This window comes from Carassius auratus, chromosome 12 (genome assembly GCF_003368295.1).
Source record: "Carassius auratus strain Wakin chromosome 12, ASM336829v1, whole genome shotgun sequence".
NCBI lineage: Eukaryota > Metazoa > Chordata > Actinopteri > Cypriniformes > Cyprinidae > Carassius > Carassius auratus.
Window position 1 is genome coordinate 16,689,649 of NC_039254.1, and position 13,196 is coordinate 16,702,844.

The 13,196-nt window shown below is 41.2% G+C and overlaps 1 protein-coding gene across 5 annotated transcripts in view; it reads left to right on the forward strand.

Annotated features, from left to right (window-relative positions):
- LOC113111986 (transient receptor potential cation channel subfamily M member 4-like) overlaps nucleotides 1–13,196 on the forward strand; it is a 106,300-nt gene that overhangs the window by 28,647 nt on the left and 64,457 nt on the right. The gene's annotated exons all lie outside the window — the stretch shown is intronic.

The following is a 13,196-nucleotide window of genomic DNA, read 5'->3' on the forward strand; positions in this document are numbered from 1 at the left end:
TTAAAGGGTTAGTTCACACTGATAGCAAAATTATGTAATTAATAACTTACCCTCATGTTGTTTCAAACACGCAAGACCTCCGTTTATCTTTGGAACACAGTTTAAGATATTTTAGATTTAGTCCGAGAGCTCTTAGTCCCTCAATTGAAGCTGTATGTACGGTATACTGTCTGTAACAACAATGAGTTTTACAGAATAATTAACTCAAATGATATATAGGGAATTTTAATAATTAATCAGGAATATGATTAATTTATATCTCAGATGACAGATACATTAAATTTGATTGATTATGAAAAATGGCTCAATTGCCTATACCAATAAATAATCACAGGGCATTGTAATTTAAATCCTTTTGAAAACAGCGTGCGTGGTCCTGGAGGCCATGTGATGCTCGTGCACGCTGCGCTGGATCTTGGCGTGAGCGTGGAGCACGTGGTCCTTTGTTCTGTCCTCGCGCGGTATTTGAAAGGTTCAACAAACAACCTTGGGTCATGATGACAGGTGGTTCCTGAAGCCGACGATTCAGCTTGATGGAGTTTCGGTGTTGTCTTTGACTTGGCACCCCCTTTCCGGGGATTCCATCAGAGACCTCCAGCCACAGTTGTCGTGAGTTTGGCTGTAGAGGTTTGAATCCGTTGAGTATCCTGTATAGGATGAAGGTCACGCCAAGAGTCAGGGCGGGACCAATGACGGTGGAGATGCACCGTGCAGTGTCGGGAGCAGTCCAGATTCGGACCGCAGATGACGGGTTCAGAACGGGCAGTCGAGGCTGTGCTTGGAGGGCTGTGTCGACAGGAGTAATGTCAATGTGTTGGGTGGTACCTTTCAGTACTTGGTCAAGCAGGTTGGCACGGGTGGCGGTGTCATGCTGGTCGTAGGTCAGCGTAGCTGAGCGCACAGGATTGTTGACGAGCCATCTGTTACCCACAATCTCTGCTTGCGTTTCTGTGGCTTGTGTACGAGACTTGGCTTCGGCAGGGCAGCGCGTATCGCTGACCCAGGGTTGCAGCTCTCAGATTCCTTCAGAGTTGTGTCTGAGGAAGGGTTTGCTAAGGCAGAGATAATGAATGTCTTTGGACAAAGTACACATGTGCATGTTTGGGGCCAGGTTACCGCTGTGTGTCGCTGTCGTGGTAGGCCACCACATATGGAATGTGTGTTTTGGTGTGGGTGTTGCTCTTCCACATCCTGACACTGACAATGTCTTTAGGTCTGTAGACTTGGCTTGACTCGCTGATGGGTTGGTTCAGGAGCACGTTCACTTCTCTCGGTTTGGGGTTGACGTGCCATAGGAAGGCGCTATCCAGAGAGTAGGCCAGGTGTATGTGTAGTAGGTCAGCTGGCATGGTGATGGCGTAAGACAGCACAGTTAACACAAGGCTTAAGGGTATCATGTATGGTGGGGTTTTACTCGTGGTTAGGCTGTCTTTGGAGGAGCTAACCTCCCACAGCATGTCTGTTGTTAATGCTGTAAACAGCTGAGTCTGGGTAAAGTTCTTCTGGAAGACAGTAAACAGTGGTTTCAAGGAGTTTACAGTCTGGTTCGCTGCATTGACACTGGACATAACAATGTTAAACATTCTGGTGGCAGCAGCGGCTCTAAGCAAAGCTCCCGGGAACTGTTTGGAGCGGTGGTGGTGTCCACTTAACTCCATTTGTGTAACAGTCACTTTCTCATGTTGGCTGAACATGTGTTTTACATCGGCCTCAGTGTGAGTGAGTGGGAGTCCTCTCTCCATCGGAACTTTGTACAGCTGTATTCGGTTACAGTGCTGGGGTAGTGTGCCCTGTCATCGGTAGTCAGGAGTCTCAGCGGTTTTCTCGGTGGCAGCTGTCCTCTCTTTGGCTGACGGCACGGCAAACCACAGCAGCATCCTGGTACCGATAATAGGGAGAGAGAGCGAGAAAGGGGAGAAAGAAACAAACGAGGGCTGTCTTTGGTTGGACAGGGCAGCCTCTTTGCTTAGTGGGCGGCGACTGGGTTTAGCTCGCCCTCGCCCATGTTTTGCCACATCTTGCTGCTGGCATGACGCTTGCTTCAGTGTTTTGTCAGTGGCTCTGGTGCTGCGTGGTGCAGCACATGCTGCGTCATGGAAATATATTGGCATTATCCCCCTTTTGCTCCGTGGCATTACACGCCCTGGCATTGTGATGTCAGATGGTGCACAACCCACAATATTGTTCTGTGCACGCAGCATGTTTTGTGTATCATGGAGTGGTCTGGGGCTTTGGTTGTCAGTGACTGTAGACTGGTTGTCAGGGTGGATGGAGGGGTCTAAGAGGTGGTAAAGCAAAGTCATTATCGAGGTTTCAGAAGCCTGCATGTCCGCTATGTTGGTCTGTGTAGACAACGGATCCAGCGTAAGCGATTCTGAGGTAGGCAGTTTAGCTAGTAAAGTTCTTATGCTGTGTGTAATCACTTCAACCTTGAATGTGGGTGGGTGGGTTGGGAGTGACCACAGAATGTTATTTAGTGTGCCAGTTTTGGCAAGGGTGTCAGTGTGATCTTTAAAGTCCTTGTCTAGACTTGGTAACTTCGAGTGTCCTTTTGTCTTCTTCCAGTACCCGATCACATTGTGTGTTTTTGTGATGTTATCACCTTGCTGGAACAGGTGTTGGTGTTTGACATGCTTGTTGTTTGCAAGTGTGAGTCCGAGTTCCACACATTCAGATGAGGATTGGAAGAAACCCAGTGTGTGGTGTAAGGTTTGACCACATTGCAGGTTGAGCCGAACAGCGACCCCTTTGGTGTAAGCTGGTACCACCGTACCCTGTTTGTTGACTAAGGTACAGAGGCATGAACTTGAGCCTGTTGTTAGGGCATTGTACTCATGGCTGGCTGCTGGGGTTCCCGCTACCTCTGTGACCTGACCGTCTGGCTCTGTGGGAGTTCCCGTGACCTCTGTGACCTGACCGTCTGGCTCTGTGGGAGTTCCCGTGACCTCTGCGACCTGACAGTCTGGCTCTAGCAACCTGTGTGGCTGGAGAGAAAGAGGTTCTCGCACTTGAGCAAAGTCTTTTAGCTGTCTGAAGTTCAGAAAAGGGTCAAAGTGTTCTGGCAGGTCTTTGTCGATGAGCAATGTATGAGTGTTCATTGGTGGGACATACATGGGATGTATTAGACTCATCGTGGTGGATTGTCAGGTGAATGGAAACAACCTGTTCAAACTGGATGTCATCCTGTCTGTACACCTGTACATTCAGTTAATAAGTTTGAGGTATAAGAGTTCGATCTTGTCTCTTAGCTTCAAATTGGAGTCTTTTGAAAAGGTGAGATGAGATCACCGTCAGGTTTAATCCTGTGTCGATCAGGTCTTCCCTGTTGACTCCTTTTCGGCCCACCCCCTTTTTGACAAGGCTGCCCAGGAATGTTGGCATCAGGGCAGGTGTGACGATCGGTGGGTGGTGAGGACCGGTCTTGTGTAGCTCGCTGCAAAGGCAGGTAGTCAAAACAGCATTTTCTGGTACCTTGTGTTTGTGGTACCTGGTGTGAGGACTTGTGCTGTCTCGTTCAGGGTGTGCAGCTGTTGACTGTGGAGCTTGGGTGCTGCTGTCACCTTGTGCTGTGACAGTTAGCTCTGTGGTCTGTAGATGACGGGCAGTGTTCTGGGTGCTTGGCTCATCTTCCTTGTGAGTTGTCATGTGAAGAAGCACTTTCAGCACCCTCAGGATCTCTGCTGTCTCAGACGTGGCTGCCCTGTGTTGCCCTCTGCTGGCTTGGAACGGTATTGACTCTCTGTAAAAATGTCTGTGACTGTGGTGTTGTAGGGCGCCATCTAGGGTTAACTCCAAGCAGTGCTCAGAGACAGAGACTTTTTTTACAGTCTTGTAAAAAGCTTGGTGGAGGCTTTGTGGGCTAAGTTCCGTAACTCTTGTGTAGTCCTGTTACGGGGACACGCTGGGACTCTGAGATGAAAACTCCAACTGGCATGTAGGTTTAGGAGGAACAGAGTTGATATCCTGTTCCATACCTGGTTCGTTGCATGCTCCGAAGTAGGTGTTTCGTAGCTGACTACAGAAAGTCTGTGGGTTTTCAAATCGGCCCTGTTTGAGGTCCATAGCAATAAGGAGCCCATGGTCTGAGTTTGGATCAGAGTCAATGGCTTGTAAAGAAGCATGAACGTCATGTCCTCCTGCAGGATCTGGATTGAATGTAGAGATGCTTCTGGCTAGCTTGTGAAGTTCTCTGTGAGCAGTGCAGGGTTTAGTGACATGCGTTCTCTGGAAGGGTTCTCTCCCCTCCGTTGTTGACAGATGTTCTTGTAAGCTGGCTGGTGATTTCTTGAGCCGTGAGCTTACACCCCCTTTTTCAGCTCTGGGTTCTTGGCTGAAAGGGTTGGAGTGGCGGGCCGGGAGAAACTTTGTGGTGTGCGTTTCTCCGATCCAGCCACTCTGTGAGATTGTCTCAGTTCTGTGTGAACAGTGGCAAGTTCATCTTGGAGCTTGTCTCTCTGCCGAGTAAGCCTGTTGAATTTAGCTCGGGCCGATTGCAAGTATGTTTTGCAGACCCAGGTTTTATAGTCTCTTTCTTTCAGTTAAGTCTCTGCTCTTTGTAGGAGAGCGCCACCTTGCTGGAGTTTTTTTGTTGAGGTCTTTTCGGGCTTCTCTCTCCAGCTGTTTTCTTTGATCTGTGTCGAGGCAAAGATCTTGCAGGGCATTGTGAAGCCTTTCAACTCCTTTCTGTAGCTCTGGTCTCGAGGAGGAGCTGATCAAGATGACTCTGGGTTGGGGCCTGGTCCTTCCAGGCCTCCTCCGCGATGTTGCTCCATTCACTGAGCCGTGCCAGGGCGAGGAAAATGTGAACTAGGCTTCTGAAGATCCTGGCAAGTTCTCTGTAGTAGTCGCTTTGGTTTGGATCGTGTGCCATCAGTTCATCTAGCTCAGTGTCTAGTTGCTCTGGGTGCTGCAGGTTACTGGCGTCCTTGGGCAGGAAGGGGGTCGTCACTGCTTTCAACCATGTCGAGAGGTGGCCCCCGTGGACTGCTGGACTGGATGCCTGGAACATCCTGATTCTCTGTCGGTGAGAGAAGCACAGCACACACACACAAAAAGACCAATGCAAGTTCGTTCTACGTTTAACGAGCTATATTCATACGGGCTGTGCCGTTTATGAGAATTTTGGGCTAACTGATGCAAACAGTCAGACAGTTAAGTAGCCAATTAACTTGGGCCAACGAAGGACCTGAAATGGAGATTTGACAGGCAGTAGCCTAGCGGGTCGTGTGATGACACCGGCTGCTGGTTGTTCTACGATTTAACTTCGTTGGTGGCTTACAGGTTACTGTCTCTATGTGAAATGAAAGAAACAAATCACAACAGAACAGAGGGTCGAAAAAGATCAAAGTGAAACAACACTTGAAATGAGATGAAAACAATAGAAACACAATGTGTTAGTGAGAATAAGGAGGCCTAAGCCTACTGCTAGGTTTTAAGATTGGGCCAACAGGTGAATGGGCTATCTGGGTAGGAAACCTAGAAATATGGTGTGGCTTAAAGAAGCAAAAGGGTTAAACACTTTAAATATATCCGGGGGAATATCTAATATTCTGTGGCTTATAATAAGTGGATGGGTTTTATCATATTGGGTTCACCTGGGTGAATTGAAGTCATTCAGGTGGGAACCAGTGGCTTGGTCAGCCTCTCCTGTGCTCCCCAAACACTCAACCGCAGTGTCCCCGGTCCTCCGTTACTCTGGCGTGTTGCCGTCTCGAATGGCTTGTGACTTTTAGTACAACCTTTGGAGTGCCAAAATTGCTGATGTCTCTTGAGACAAGAGGAACCGAGTTTCACTCGCAGCCAGTATCAGTAACACCGGTCGGGCAGCCTTGCTCACTGGAAACCTGAGATGACTGTCCAATCACCGAGGGAGTTCTACAATCAAATACACAAAGGATGAACAAAGGAAACTTAAAGTTAATTAAGGTTTGGTTTGTTTAACATCAATTGAGTAACTATCAGTGATGGACAGTAACGGAGTAGCTTTACTTCGTTACTGTACTTAAGTACATTTTTCAAGTATCTGTACTTTACTGGAGTAGTTTTATTTTGAGCAACTTTTACTTTTACTTCACTTCATTCCAAAGCATAAAATCGTACTTTTTACTTCACTACATTTCATAAAACATATCGTTACTCCCTATATCACGTGCTCCGACACTCAGAAGCGGTGTCTGATTCATCATGAACGAACTGAGTCTTTTCAAAAGAAACTTTTAAATCGGATCGCGAATCGCACCAAACGATTCGTTTACGAATTAGAATGATCCGATTGCAGCTGTTCTGGAGTCGACCACTTACTGATTCAAATGAACCGTTTAGTGCGAGTCACCAGAAGTAAGAAGAACCGGGAGATCTTGTGAGCGCGCGTGCGTCTGATGTTTCTAAAAGTAAGTTATGTCGAAATTTTGGATTAATTATTGTAACTGAAAATCATATTTAGGTCAAAACTGTCAGTTGTTTGGGAACTAAATCCGTTGTAAAGAGAGATCTATTTAAGCCCACTCAAATGCTCGAGTGCAGACGATGCAGACACATCAATTTTAGGTAAAACAACAACAACAACAAAAACCTTAAAACAACACAGATTAAATACAATAACTCATGCATGTTCAAATTCACCGCTGCCGTAATGTTAACAGTTTTATTAAAATGTCCTATGTGACGTCTGTTTTTATATTGTTTATCGACAGTAACGTTATACATATGTATATTGTTTGGATTAACTAGACGAGTAGACAGACATGAATGTTCATCGTGCTGAAAATAAGTAAATATTGTTAGCTGATGCTAACTGTCTAGCTAACAAGCTTGTTGGTGCTAAGTTGATGTAATTTTTATAAATGTCCAAATATTTTTATTCAGCCACACACAAACACACACATATATATATATATATATATAATATATATATATATATATATATATATATATATATATATATATATATATATATATATATAAAAATAAATAAATAAATAAATAAATAGATTACATCTGGTTAGAAAAGAAAGGATGTGATGTTCAGAACATGGTAACTACAGTAATTATCAAAGTGGGAAGAGATGCACCCCGTTTGGCCAGGGGTGTTTTTAAACCACAGACAAGATTTGAGAAGGAAAAAATCATTATGAATTTTTTTTTTTTTTTTTTTCTTAAAATGTTCTTCCTAACTTCAGGCCTTATTATCATGTCATATATACAGTACAGACCAAAAGTTTGGACACACCTTCTCATTCAAAGAGTTTTCTTTATTTTCATGACTATTAAAATTTTAGATTCACACTGAAGGCATCAAAACTATGAATTAACACATGTGGAATTATATATGGAATTATATACATGTATAACAAAAAGTGTGAAACAACTGAAAATATGTCATATTCTAGGTTCTTCAAAGTAGCCACCTTTTACTTTGATTACTGCTTTGCACACTCTTGGCATTCTCTTGATGAGCTTCAAGAGGTAGTCACCTGAAATGGTCTTCAACAGTCTTGAAGGAGTTCCCCGAGAGATGCGTAGCACTTGTTGGTTCTTTTGCTTTCTGTCAGCGGTCCAGCTCACCCCTAAACCATCTGGATTGGGTTCAGGTCCGGTGACTGTGGAGGCCAGGTCATCTGGCGCAGCACCCCATCACTCTCCTTCTTGGTCAAATAGCCCTTGATGCCTTCAGTGTGACTCTACAATTTTCATAGTCATGAAAATAAAGAAAACTCTTTGTATGAGTTTTCCAAACTTTTGGTCTGTACTGTAACTTTGATGTTCTGTAAAACAACTAACTTTAAAATACTTTTTTCTTACTGGTGAAAATCAGATGGTCATCTCTGTTTTCTCTCAGGTACATCACAGTGTAAGCTTCACAGTGAGCATTACTCTCATCAGCGTAGTCCATATCAACAACAAAAATATTTTGACTCCATATAGTGGTTATTTTGGAAAAAAATCCCAGGTATTTTGAGCAGTAGGATTATAAAAAAATGTGCTAATATAAAATTAAATTAAGTAGCCTATGTAAAATTGCAAACATCTATCTTGCAGTACTTTTTTACTTAAGTACATAAAAAATTGAGTACTTTTGTACTTTCACTTGAGTAAGATTGAAAAAGGAGTACTTTTACTTTTACTGGAGTAATATTTTACCATATGTATCTGTACTTTTACTCAAGTACTTGATTTGTGTACTTCGTCCACCACTGGTAACTATATATGTAGAGAGGAAAGGTAACAGCTTTACCTATTAATAATAAAACAAAACAAAGGAATTATGATAATAATGGTAATTATCAAAATAACCTAAGTCAAAAGAGAGAAGAAAAATAATAAACATCAAACTAAAAGACAGGAATGAAACAAGGGAGGAGTAGTAGCTGGTTTTCAACACAAGGGGGGGGGGGGGAGTACTGCTTCTCTGTCTTTAACCTGCTGAGCAGAAAACTTAATTCAAATTAAAAATTCAAAACTGGTTTAAATCAAAATTTAAAATAAGCATGTATGAATTCAAAGGAAAATCTGAATAATATCTTATAATAACCATTAATAGCTTGTAAGTTATCATTAATGATCATGAAATTAATCAAACAGGATGAGATTAATCAAAAATGGTAAAAGTGGACATGCAATTCAAAACAGGATGGAGAAAAAAAAAGAGGTATGTTAGTCGATTTAACAGGGGACTGCCACTAGATGGCTTACCTTCTAAGTGGGTCAATCAGTGGTTGACCTGAAACATTTAGATTTCCACTATTAACAATTACATTTTAATTCAAATCATGTTTGAACCAAACTCCAAGTAAATGTAAACAGTCAAAGGCAGGGAAAATTATTTTGTTTCCCTGTAATAATATTCGCACGAGCAAAGCTGTAAATGCAAATTCTTAATGAGAATTTAGACATCTAATTCAAATACATCACAGGGGATTATAAATTAGCAATCAGAGCACATTATCTGAAACGGCCACAGGATGGCAGCTTTGCACTCATGCAAGCTGGAATCAGAAAGCAGGGCGTACCCTGAAATTTCTAACCCACATGTTCCCTCTGGTGTTTAGATCGAGAAATTACAATTTCAATATTACTTACAAAATTATCTGATCGTTTGTCAGGCTGATTTTCTGCATCAAAAATCACAAGTAACAAACCAAAGGTTTTAATCTCTGAGGTGCTATATTGACATAGGTTAAAAGAAGGATCCGTTCACTTCCAAAACACAAATGTAACAAAAACAGGAATTTTCCAACTGTTGACTCCAATAAACATTTATCAAAATAGCACTTATGATTTAAATGTTTTGGGTTTAAAAATCGGGTAGCTAAGCCAATTTTAGACCAGGAGTTTTTATCGTTTTTTTTTTTTTTTTTTTTTTTATATCATGTGGTTTACCACGAATTCAATAACGATATTTAATAAGCAAGGCCTTTTTAAATGAATCAGAGGAACATCGCTCATGTTCAGATTTACATGTTTGAACTAATAAAAGATTTCTTTATCTTTTAATTATTCATATTAAAATGTTCTCACTGTAAAAAGATTTTGGTCTTTCTTAACAGGATACTTTTAACATTATACTGCAGTTTACTTTCATTAAAAATAAAAGTGACTATACTGTTAAGTTTCTACAAATACCTAGCGCGCTGACTGACCAGCTTTTTGCCTCAGTCAGTTGAATGAGTTCGCGTCTTGCGACTTATCTCACAAGTAACGTTATATAATTTCATGCACGTGCAGAAATTATTAAAAACCATATACACCGATTGATTGCTCACAAAACGAAGTTTGAAATGCCCGCGTTTCCTCCACCAATTCTGTAACAACAATGAGTTTTACAGAATAATTAACTCAAATGATATATAGGGAATTTTAATAATTAATCAGGAATATGATTAATTTAGATCTCAGATGACAGTTACATTAAATTTGATTGATTATGAAAAATAGCTCAATTGCCTATACCAATAAATAATCACAGGGCATTGTAATTTACTAATTAATATATCAATATTCCATTCTTCATATCAATTGTTGTGATAGCTCTTACTGTAAATTACTGCAAATCAAACAGCGGTTTGTCCAGCAGACCACTGTTGACCTATCAATTTTCAATAAAGTTATCACGCTTTATAATTCAAGGAAATGAAAACATTATCCTATCCTTATGATAAATTTAGTTTCTAAATTTAGAGCTTGTAGCTAAAGATCAGACATCTCAGTGACTCGTCATGTAAGTGGGGTGGAGTCCAAGCCAATCGTCAGTATATGGGTTTTTAATAAAATCAACTAGTAATACATCAAACTACAAATCACACAGAGTAAATATGCGTACGACAATACAAACAGTAAGCTTTATACAAGACATAACGGAATCCAAATAAAAGAGAGAGAGAGAGAGAGCGAGCGGGAGAGAAAGAGAGAGAGAGAGAAAATAGAATGAGATCACATAAGGAGCTCAGGTATGGAAATCATAGTCAGTAACTTTTGGAAGCCAACAACAATCAGATCATAGCAACAATTTAAAGCAGCATTTAAATCTCCATAGAAAACTGATACTTGCATGGCCCAGTGTGCGTGGCGTGAGATCGGCGTCGAGCGTGTGAGCTTTGCGCGCTGTTCCTTTTGAAAACAGCATGCGTGGTCCTGGAGGCCATGTGATGCGCGTGCACACTGCGCTGGATCTTGGCGTGAGCGTGGAGCACGTGGTCCTTTGTTCTGTCCTCGTGCGGTATTTGAAAGGTTCAACAAAAAATGTTCCAGAATTCGTCTTCCTTGTGTGGAGAGGCGAATAGTTGAATAAACTTAGTAAAGAAAAGAAACAACAAAAACGAAAGCTTCCAAAGGAGCCATTAAAATGGCTTTTTCTGTCAGCCCCTGTGCTGAGGGGGGCTTTTAGCAAGTTCGTAATTCCAGATTAAAATACATTTTTCATTACTTTGCTCTAGATAAATGGGTCTGTCACAGCATGACGATTCGAAGAACACCAAACAGTACATATCTATAACTGATAGAAACACGAAAGTACCTTTAAATGCAGAATTACACACATTAAAGATTAACACACACTGCTAAATTGCAGATAGTCCCAATTTATATGGGAAACATCTAATGTACCAAAAAGGAATATGCAATACATTTATAAAACATAAAAACAAAAAGCATGCATTGGGGAAAAGAAACCAGTGATTTGGCTTCTCTCCTCTCCTGTTGTCCAGGGAGGTCGTAAAGTTTTACGACCTGCAAAGGTGGGGGTTACATACACATGACTATTTGAGAAAGAGTTAGGCTTAGGAGAACAGTTCCACTTATAAGTCAGCACTTTAACCATTTACCCAGGATTAACCATTTTTATGCAATACACAAACATTAAAAATACATTTTAATAAGGACTTCCAAAAGTAAGGAACTTTACGAAAGGTTTCCTTTTGTGTATGTTGGAATGTGGTTGGTTTAGTGTCTCCTTTGAGGCTCGCCCACGTGACTCTGGAATTTCTTATCGTAAATAACTGTCACTTAAGGCAGGATGTGGCTGACTTCAGGGCGGCCAAAATGGTGAATTATGTAAACAACGAAGGTCCTTGTTTACTTACGTTCTGGTCTTTTGCTCCGAACGTGTTAAGAGTCAGGAAATCACTAGTATGGACAGATGGCTGAAATACCATCAGCTCATTAGTGTTACATGTCCATTTCCAGAAAGGTAAGAAAAACATCATCAAAGTAGTCCATGTGACATCAGAGGGTCAGTTATAATTTTTTGAAGCATCGAAAATTTTTCATCCCTTTGGTCCAAAAATAGCAGAAAACGACAACTTTATTCAGCAATGTCTTCTCTTCCGTGTCTGTTGTGTGAGAGAGTTCAAAACAAAGCAGTTTGTGATATCCGGTTCACAAACGAATAATTCAGTTCACCAAATCGAACGGAATCGTTTTAAACGGTTTGCATCTCTAATACGCATTAATCCACAAATGACTTAAGCTGTTAACTTTTTTAATGTGGGTGACACTCCCTCTGAGTTGAAACAAACCAATATCCCGGAGTAATTCATTTACTCAAACAGTACACAGACTGAACTGCTGTGAAGTGAGAACTGAAGATAAACACCGAGCTGAGCCAGATAATGAACAAAACATTGACTCATTCTTGAGTCAAGAACCGTTTGCATCGGTTTTTGGATCACCAGTAGTTCTTTCAGACAGTTAGATTCAATAAACTGGTTGAAGAACTTTTTGCAAAAGAAGGTTCTTTTGCGCTCGACGTAATGGCGTCATTTGCGATGATTGCCCTTGATTCAAGCCTACGGTTTACCTGGGCTCATAACATTAGCACAGAATCAGTTCAGAATCAATCACCAAAAGAATCAGTTTGGTTCAGACGCTCTGTGTGTTAGTCTGCTTCACACTGAATCACACATGCACAGTATCATCAGCTCCTCGGTTCTTCTTATCTGGCTCGGCTCGGTGTTCATCAAATCAGACTTAATCATCTGAAGGACCACTCGAGCAGCACAGATCTACAAGGTACTCAATCAAAAGTCACTTTTAAATCTGCCTGACAGTCACTTCAACTTGAAATGAGTACTTGAATGAAGGGGCCAAAACATTTTTTTCGTTTTGTTTTTTCTTTGTTAATGCTTTTAAAAAGATGAGCTGATGAAGTTTTTTCACTTCATGTGTTTCAGCTAGGGCTGCCCTCGACTAAGCAATGATTACCCTGTATGCATGTTATGGATTACATAATCTGAGAATATTTTAAATTTCACTTTCTATAGATATGTTTTCATATCTGTAAATGAAGTATACATAGAGTACCCCACTCAATTTCACAGAGCCCTAACCCATCGTGTTGTGTTCTTTTTCTTTATTTTACAAAAGCGCAATGTTTTGTTGTTATTATGAGTGCACACAAATTAATGAAGAGTCTTTACATATTCTAAAGAGTAATTTTTCTTATCTGTTTGGCCAAAAATTACAAAATATTTTAAGAGCAGTGCACCAGCACCTCCATCTCTCATGCAGAGCGCTTTACTGTTCAGCTTCCACACTCTGCACATACACTGAATAGCGCACATTTCTCCAGGTTAACATAAGATTGGGAAGCCATGTAAAGTTGCTAATACTTGCATATTTCAGTTGATGAATTTAAAGTCGATGAATGGTAAGAGATTGTTAGGATGTCCTGCCTGATGTATTACCACATAGACCAGCTGTTA